Here is an 8,703-nt window from a genome sequence, read left to right as displayed (position 1 = left end):
TTTTTTTTTTTTTTTTTTAGTTTTTTTTTTTTTTTTTTTTTTGGTCTATGTTTCATTTATTTCTACTCTGATCTTAATTATTTCTTTCCATCTACTAATTTGGGGATTGGATTTTCTTGTTTTTCTAGTACTTTGAAGTTAACATTAGGTTGTTTATTTGAAGTCTTTCTATTGTTTTGACGTAAGCATTTATTGCTTCTGCAGTATCCCATAGCTTTTGGTATGATGTGTCCTTATTTTCATTACTTTCAAGAAATTTTTGAATTCTCTGTTTAATTTCTTCTTTGACTCATAGGTCATTCAGGAGCATTTTGTTTTATCTCCCTGTATTTGTACAGTTTCCCAAGTTTCACTTGTTACTGATTTCTAGTTTGTGGAAAACTTACTTGAAATGTTTTCAATTTTTTTAGACTTTTTATGACTTGATTTGTGATGTAACATGTGGTTTATCCTGGAGAATGTTCCATGTGCTGATGAGACAAATTTACAGTCTGTGGTTGTTGGATGAAATGTTCTGTAGATGTCTGCTAAGATTGAGTGATCTAAAATGCAGTTTAAATCTTGTGTTTCTCTGTTGATTTTTTTGCCTAGATGATTTGTCCAATGCTGGGAGAGGGATGTTGATGTCCCCAACTATTATTGTATTGGGGTCTATATCTCCTTATAGGTCTAACAGTGTTTGCTTTATCTATCTGGTTGCCCCAATGTTGGGTGCATGTATATTAATGACTGTTATGGCTTCTTGGTGGATAGAACCCTTTATCATTATATATTGTCCTTCTCTGTATCTTTTTATAGTTTTTGGTTTAAAGCCTATGTTACTTAACATAAGAATAGCTACTCCTGGTCGTTTTTGGTTCCCACTTGTATGGTATGTTTTTCCATCCCTTCACCATCAGTCTGTGTGAGTCTTTACAGGTGAGGCAAGTCTTGTAGGCAGCATATTGTTGGGTCTATTTTTTAAACCCATTCAGCCAGTCTATGTCTTTTAAGTTGGGAATTCAATCCATTTACATTTAGTGTTGTTATTGAAAAGTATTGTCTTGCCCCTGGCATTTTATTAATTTTTTTGGTTGTTTTAAATATCTTTCGTCTTTGGTGTGGTGTTTGTTGGTTTTCTGAAATGGTAAGACATTTTCTTTCTATTTCTTGATTGCATGTCTGCACTTCCAGTGGGTTTTGTTCTTTATCATGTATTCATCGTGGTTATTACCATTTTTTGGATTCCAGATGCAAAATCCCCTTGAAGATTTCTTGTAGGACTGGTCATGTGGTGGTGATCTCCCACAGTTTTTGTTTGTCTGAGAAATACACTATTTCTCCTCCATTTCTGAAGGATAGCCTTGCTGGGTATAGTATTCTTGGCTTGCAGTTCTTTTGTTTTAGTACTTTGAATATATCATCCCATTCTTTCCTTGCCTATGAGATTTCTGCTGAGAAACTTGCTGTCAGTGATGAGGGCTCCCTTATAAGTGAGTTGACACCTTTCTTTTGCTGTTTTTAGGATACTCTCTTTGTCTTTGGCTTTTGATAGTTTGGCTACAATGTATCTTGGATAGAACCTTTTGGGATTGAATCTGAATCTTTTAGTCTCTTGGATCTGGAAGTCCATATCTTTGCCAATACTTGGGAAATTTTCCACTATTATTTCATTGAATAGGTTTTCAATGTCTTTTCCTTTCTCCTCCCCATCTAGAACATGCATAATTTGAACATTTGTATGTTTAAGGTTGTTTGACAGCTTTCATACATTTTTTAAAATCTTTTTCTTTTTCTTTGTCCATTGGGTCATTTCAAAAAAGGCCTGTCTTCAAGGTCAGAAATTCTTTCTTCTGCTTCTTCTAGCCTGTTGCTTGAGCTCTCTGTTGTATTTTTTTATTTCATTGAATGAGTCCTTCAGTTCCAAGAGTTCTGCTACATTCTTTTTTAAGGTATCTATCTCTTTATAAAATGCTTCCTTCAGATCCAGGATTGTTATTTTCATTTTGCTGTGCCATTTATCTGAGTTTTCTTGTATCTCATTGAGTTTCCTTAAGATTGCTGCTTGAAATTCCTTTTCAGTCATTTCATAGGTTTTCTTGCTGTTTGATTGTCTTATACTGGAGAATTATTGTATTCTTTTGGGAGTGTCACATTTTCTTGTCTTTTCATATTTCTAGTATCCTTGTGTTGATGTCTGGGCATGTGGTTGAGCAGTTGCTTCTTCTAATACTCAGGAGTGGCTTTTGAGGAGAGAGAATCCCTCCTGTAGATTTTTTTTTATATTGACCATTGGGTAGGGTGTTTTCATTTTGATCTGGGTATATGCAGTAGTGTAGTCTCTGTGTGGTTGCTTCGACATTTCTCATTTCTCCCACAAAGATGGAGAATGTATTGAGTGTGCAGCTACACTTGGATAAGTAAAACTAAATGAGGGAGCAAGAGTACAACAAGGGAGCAGCAGAAATGTTAGTGAGTGCAAAAACTCAGGGTAGTAATAAAAAGAATGGAAAAATTCTTGGCCACCCCACACCATCCCCCAAACAGCAGGGACTCAGGAGGAGTTTATGACTGTGGGAAGGTGAGTAGACCAGCAGCCCAACCCATGGGGGGGTCTGCACTGCCCTTACAGCTATGCACTCAGTGTTGAGAACTGCTGCAGGCTCACATGGCTGCATTGGTTTGGGGATGGACACATGCAGAGCTGTCCAAACACCCAAGTCCCAGACTGCTGCAGTGAGCTTGAGACCAGGATCAGTCTCAACATCCCAGATTTGGATTTGGCCCTGTGCCCTGGGAACATACGGCCCAGTGCAGCAAGGGTGCCACCCTCAGGATGGAGGGGGTCAGTGTGTGCACCCTCCAGACCCAGAAAGCAGCTTATTCGGGTCTGCTGCCCACGGCCAGTGACCACACCTACATTGGCAGGAAAACTGTACAATACTATAGCCATGAGAAGGGGAGGAAAACTGACATGCCTCTCTCAGGGGTGATATCTGCAGCCACATGCCTGGTTCAGGGAACTCCTGGTGGCACACGTGACTGAATTAATGAAGGTAGGAACACATGCTAAACTCCCCCCACCCCCTGAGCCCCAGGCTTCTACAGCAGCTTCAGACTTGATATCAGCCCCAACACTCAAGACCATTTTGCTCTGGCCTCAGCAATGGTTTCACTCCCCTGTGGCCATATCATTGACTGAGTTGCCCACTCCATGTCTGTGTGGCATCCTGCACCCTTGGAACTGGTGGTCCAGTGCAGCAAGAGTGCCACCATCAGGATAGAGGGGGTCAGCACAAATACTTGACTGAGTCAAAAACCACCTAATCAGGGCATCTAGACAGTGCTGGCAACCAACATTCTTTGCTGAGATGCCCTTGCATTTCATGCAGCCAAAAGAGTTAGTGGAGGACTCATACACCTCTCTCAGGCACAGACACTTGCCTGCAGCACCAATGAGCCAGCCAAGGGCTGCCTGCCCCAGCAAGGGCGTTTCAGAAGGATCTGGCATCTCTATTGGGGCATGGCAGCCTACTAACAGCCCCAGCAACCTCATGTAGGGTATCCCACCCAGCTGAGCTGATCTAGAGTGTCCCAGTAATCCTCTTAGGGTTGGAGGGGCCCGTCCACAACTGCAGCAGTCTTGTCGAGAGTGGCAACTCCAGCTGAATAGCTATAGAGGCCTCCAACATCCCTCTTGTGGGTGAAGGGTCCCATCCAAAACTGCTAACACCCCACCCAGAGTACTCCACTTCAACAGCGGTGTTACAGACCATCCCGGGGTCCCTCCTGAGAGTACAGGGCCCCGCACATAAATCCGGTGACCCCACTCAGTGTTTCCCACTTCCCCAGTGAAGCTACAAAGTACCTCAATGCCTCCCCTAGGGATACAAATCTCATCCCAGAGCCCCCGTGACACCATTAAGTTCTCATTCTAGCTAAAGGGCTGCTGACAACCCCATTATCCCCCTCAAAGCTTAAGGTCCTAGTCCCAACCCCCAGGAACCCCACCCAGGTTTGTCCTTTTAAGCTGAAGACCTTCAGATCACCCCAGAGCACCTATGAAGGTCCCAGGTCACTAGCTGGGGTTCCAGTGATGCTGCTCAGGGTCACCCACCTCAGCCAAAGAGTGACAGGGCACCCAGGCACTTCTGCAAGAGTTCAAGATCTCACTCACAACTTTGATGACCCAACCCAGTGTCACTCACTTCAGCAAGGAACTATTGAGCACACCAGTACCCAGGACATGGAGGCACTCACAGACAACTTCCATAAGGAATGTGGTCAAAATCTTGTAGTACATTTTGCAGTCAGGGAGTGTGATGACCCCTGATTTGTTCTTTTTGCTCAGGATTGTTTTGGCTATTTTTAGTACCTTGTTTTTTTGAAAAAAAAATTTTTTTTGAATTTGTTTTTTCTATTTCTGTGAAGTATGTCATTGGTTGTTTGATGGAGATTGCACTGAATCTGTAGACCACTTTAGGTAGTATGGTCATTTTGACAATATTTGTTCCTTCAATCCATGAGCATGGGATGTCTTTCCATTTTTCTGTGTCTTCTTTAATTTCTTCTTTTTTTTCCAAATGACTTAGAGTTAATCATCGGAAGGAAACTAAATGGAAAGCTTACAATAGAGAAGAATTATATGTCAGTGCCTTTTGAAAACTGAGCTGGGACAGAAATGGACTAGGTGCTGCCTTATCCCTTCCAACAACCTGATCTCTTCCAAACAAAGATGTCCAATGTCTCTGGCACTCTGGATCAGGAATGGGGAAGACTCTGCTGGTTCTGTGTGTTGAAGTCATACCCACCACTCAGTCCTGGCCAGCATCAGGAGCCCTGCCTTGCCGGCTCTGTTTGTCACCCTTCTTTTTGTGGCCTGAGATGATGTCATCAATCCACAGCAGCAGCACTGCCATCTCCACTGCTGTCTTATATGCTTGCAGTTTCATAGCCAATGGCTCCCATATGCCCAGTTCTTTCATATCCACCAAAGTAGCTGTCTCACCATTCACGCCCCAGGTCTCACAGTTCTCCTGGGTGTGTTTGGCCTGAAGGGAGGTAAGTAGACAGATGGTGCTGGCCCCACAGTTCTGAATCAGGGTATGAGGAATGACCTCTAGGGCCTGGGCAACAGCTCTATAAGGCCATTGTTCCACACCAGTCATGCCCTTGGATTTTTCTGTCAAGGCATGGGCCACAGCCATCTCAGAGGCCCCACCCCCTGCCACCAGCTGAGGGTCCAGGAGAACGTTGTGGCACACTTGCATGGCATCTTAGAGGTTGAGTTCTACTTCTGAGAGAATCTCTTTGCTGGCTCTCCGGAGGAGAATGGTGCAGGCCTTGGGGTCTTTGCACTCAGTGATGAATGTAAAGCACTCATCTCCAATTTTCTTGATTTCCAGCAAGCCTGCTCCTGCTCCAACATCATCTTCTCTCAGTTCCTCTGGTTGGCTGACTATCCAGGCCCCACAGGCTCGGGCAATGTGATTATTGTCTGTCTTCTAGACTCTGCAGATAGCTGTGATATTGGCCCTCATGAGGTAGTGCTGAGCTAAATCTGAGATGCCTTTTTCTGTGATGACCACAGGCTTCAGATGGACAATGTCTTCACAGAGCTGCTGGATGTACTCTTCTTCCATTTGAAGATTCGGGTGAAGTCTTCCTCTCATGTAATCTCAATGTCAGTCTGGCTTTCTCCTTTCTTGTGTTCCAGGGAAGAGTCCAGCAGCACAATTCAAGGGTTCTTGATATAGCGCCACATTCGCGGATGGGTCACATCCTTGTTAATCATGACTCCACATGAGACACATGAGTCTTCAATGATGCCCCCAGCTATCTTTTCCACCCTTGCGTATTTCTTGATGTCAATTTCCTTATGTCCATTCTCCTTGAACTGTACTGTTTTGACAGCATCCAAGACAATGCTGCAAGCTAAAGAGGACCACCGGCTGATTGCTTTGGTAGTGATGGAGCTGTTGATGATGCTCAGCACCATATCATGGTTATTAATATCAACAGGGGTACTGATTTTCTTTAGGGTGCTGATCATATCATCCAATGCCTTGCAATAAGCATTGACCACCTCTGTGAGATGCACCTGCTGCTCTAGGAGGTGCTCAGCCACAGACAGCATTTCCCCTGCAGGAATAATTACTGATGTGATCCCATCTCCAACCTCTTCATCCTGGGTCCAGCTAATTTCAATCACGGACTTGGCTGCTGGATGCTGGACTTGACTCTCTTGGAGAACGCCATTGCCATCATTGGTCATCACAATGCCTCCTATCGGGTCCAAAAGCATCTTCATCATAGACTTGGGTCTCAGACATGTTCAGATGATATCTGCAATAGTCTTGGCAGCATTGATGTTTCCAGATTGAACTTTTCCAGATTCACGCTTTGTGTTCTGGCTGAGCATGAGCATGGGACGATGGCCCATCATGGTGATGCGATGCAGGGTCTGATAGCCAGAGCTGGAGGAATCAGCAGAACCTTCCGGAGAGAGAGAGAACCAGAGCCTTCTTTAATTTCTTTAATCGGTTTTATAGTTTTCATTGTAGAGATCTTTCAACTCCTTGGTTAAATTTATTCCAAGGTATTTTATTTTTTCAGTAGCTATTGTAAGTGGTCAATAGCCAGTCTTCTTGATTTGTTTTTTTTTTTTTTTTTTGCAAGTTTGTTATTGGTGTATAGAAATGCTACTGATTTTTGTATATTGATTTTGTATCCTGCAACTTTACTGAATTTGTTTATCAGGTCTAGGAGTTTTTTGGTAGAGTCTTTAAGTTTGTCTCTATATAAAATCATGTCATCTGCAAACAAGGACAACTTGACTTCCTCCTTTCCAATCTGGATGCCTTTTATATCTTTCTCTTGCCATAATTGCTCCGGCTAGGACTTCCAGTACTATGTTCAGTAGAAGTGGTGAGAGTGAGCATCCTTTTCTTGTTTCAATTCTTAGGGGGAAAGCTTTCAGTTTTTCCTCATTCAGTATGATGTTAACTGTGGGGTTTGTCATATATAGCCTTTATTGTTTTAAAAAATTTTCCTTCTACATCTAATTTGTTGAGAGTCTTTATCATGAAGTGATGTTGAACTTTATCAAATGCTTTTTCTGCATCTATCAATATGATCATATTTTTTTCTTTCAGTCTGATGATGTAATGTACTACATTTACTGATTTGTGTGTGTTGAACCATTCTTGCATCCCTGAGATAAATCCCACTTGATCATGATGTATGTGCTGTTGGATTTGGTTTGCTAATATTTTATTGAGGGTTTTTGTGTCTGTGTTCATTAGGATTATTGGCCTGTAGTTTTCTTTTTCTGTTGTGTCTTTGCCTGGTTTTGGTAAGAGAGTAATGCTGGCTTCATGGTATACATTTGGAAGAGTTCCATCCACTTCAATTTTCAAAAATAATTTAAGAAGTATTGGTGTTAGTTCTTCTTAACTGTTTGGTAAAATTCAGCAATGAAGGCATCTGGTCCTGAGCTTTTCTTTGCTGGGAAAATTTTTATTATTGATTTGATATTGTTACTTGTTATTGGTCTATTTATGTTTTCTATTTCTTCTTGGTTCAGTCTCGTTTGGTCATATGTGCCCAGGAATTTATCCATTTCCTCTAGGTTTTCATATCTATTGGCACATAGTTGCTTATAATAGTCTGATGATCCTTCATATACAATGGCATTGGTTGTAATGTCTCCATTTGTATTTCAAATTTTATTTACTTGGGTCTTTTCTCTTTTTTCTAGGTTAGTCTGGCTATTGGTTTGTTGGTTTTGTTTATCTTTTCAAAGAGCCAACTTTTCCTTCGATTGATATTTTGTGTCATTTTTTAGTCTCAACTTCATTTATTTCTTCTCTGATTTTTATTATTTCTTTCTTCTACTCATTTTGGGTTTAGTTTGTTCTTGCTATCCCAGTTCATTTAGGCGCATTGTTAGGCTGTTTATTTGAAATCTTTATGGGGTTTTTTTATATAGTCATTTATTATTTTTAATATAGTTTAACCCCCCAAAACTAGCTTTTTCTGAAATCTTAATTAGGATTAGAGTCCTTACTTTTCACTAGTTCATCAATTGTGTCCTTTGAATGACTTCATTTTTATTTATTTTTCACATAATAAACTTAAGCTCTAGGTTGGTGAAGTAATTCACCCAAAGTAAAAGAGCCAGTTAGTGGCAATGTTCAGTATCCTCCTGATTCCCAGGACGTAAGCATTTATTGCTATACACTTTCCTCTTAATACCACCTTGGCTATATCCCATAGGTTTTGATATGCTGTGTTTCTGTCTTCATTAGTTTCAAGAAAATTTTTTATTCCTGTCTTAATCTCATCTTTGACCCCTGGGCAGTCTAAGAGCATGTTCTTTAATATCCACGTATTTGCAGTCTTACAAGTTCCTTTTGTTATTGATTTCTAGTTTTATTCTATTATGGTCGGAAAAAATACTTAATATGATTTTGAATTTTGAAACTATTGAGACTTATTTTGTGGCCTAACATATGGCCAATAGAGAATGTTCCATGTGCCAATGAAAAGAATTTGTATTCAGCAGCTATTGGATTAAATGCTCTGTATACGACTGTTAGGTTCATCTGGTCTACGGCAACATTTAAATCTGACGTTTTCTTGTTGGTTTTCTGTCTTGATGATCTGTCCAGTGCTGACAGTGAGGTGTTAAAATCCCCAACTATTATTGTGTTGGTGTCTATC

General features: G+C 41.1%; 1 pseudogene; it reads right to left on the bottom strand.

Moving 5' to 3' along the window:
* Positions 1–4,793: 4,793 nt before the first annotated feature.
* On the bottom strand, positions 4,794–6,484 carry LOC103607144 (annotated as a pseudogene).
* Between the last annotated feature and the right edge of the window lie 2,219 nt (positions 6,485–8,703).

This window comes from Galeopterus variegatus, unplaced genomic scaffold (genome assembly GCF_000696425.1).
Source record: "Galeopterus variegatus unplaced genomic scaffold, G_variegatus-3.0.2 Scaffold7171, whole genome shotgun sequence".
NCBI classification, from domain to species: domain Eukaryota; kingdom Metazoa; phylum Chordata; class Mammalia; order Dermoptera; family Cynocephalidae; genus Galeopterus; species Galeopterus variegatus.
Note: the sequence above shows the minus strand (reverse complement) of the source record. Positions and strands in the feature narration are given on the sequence as shown.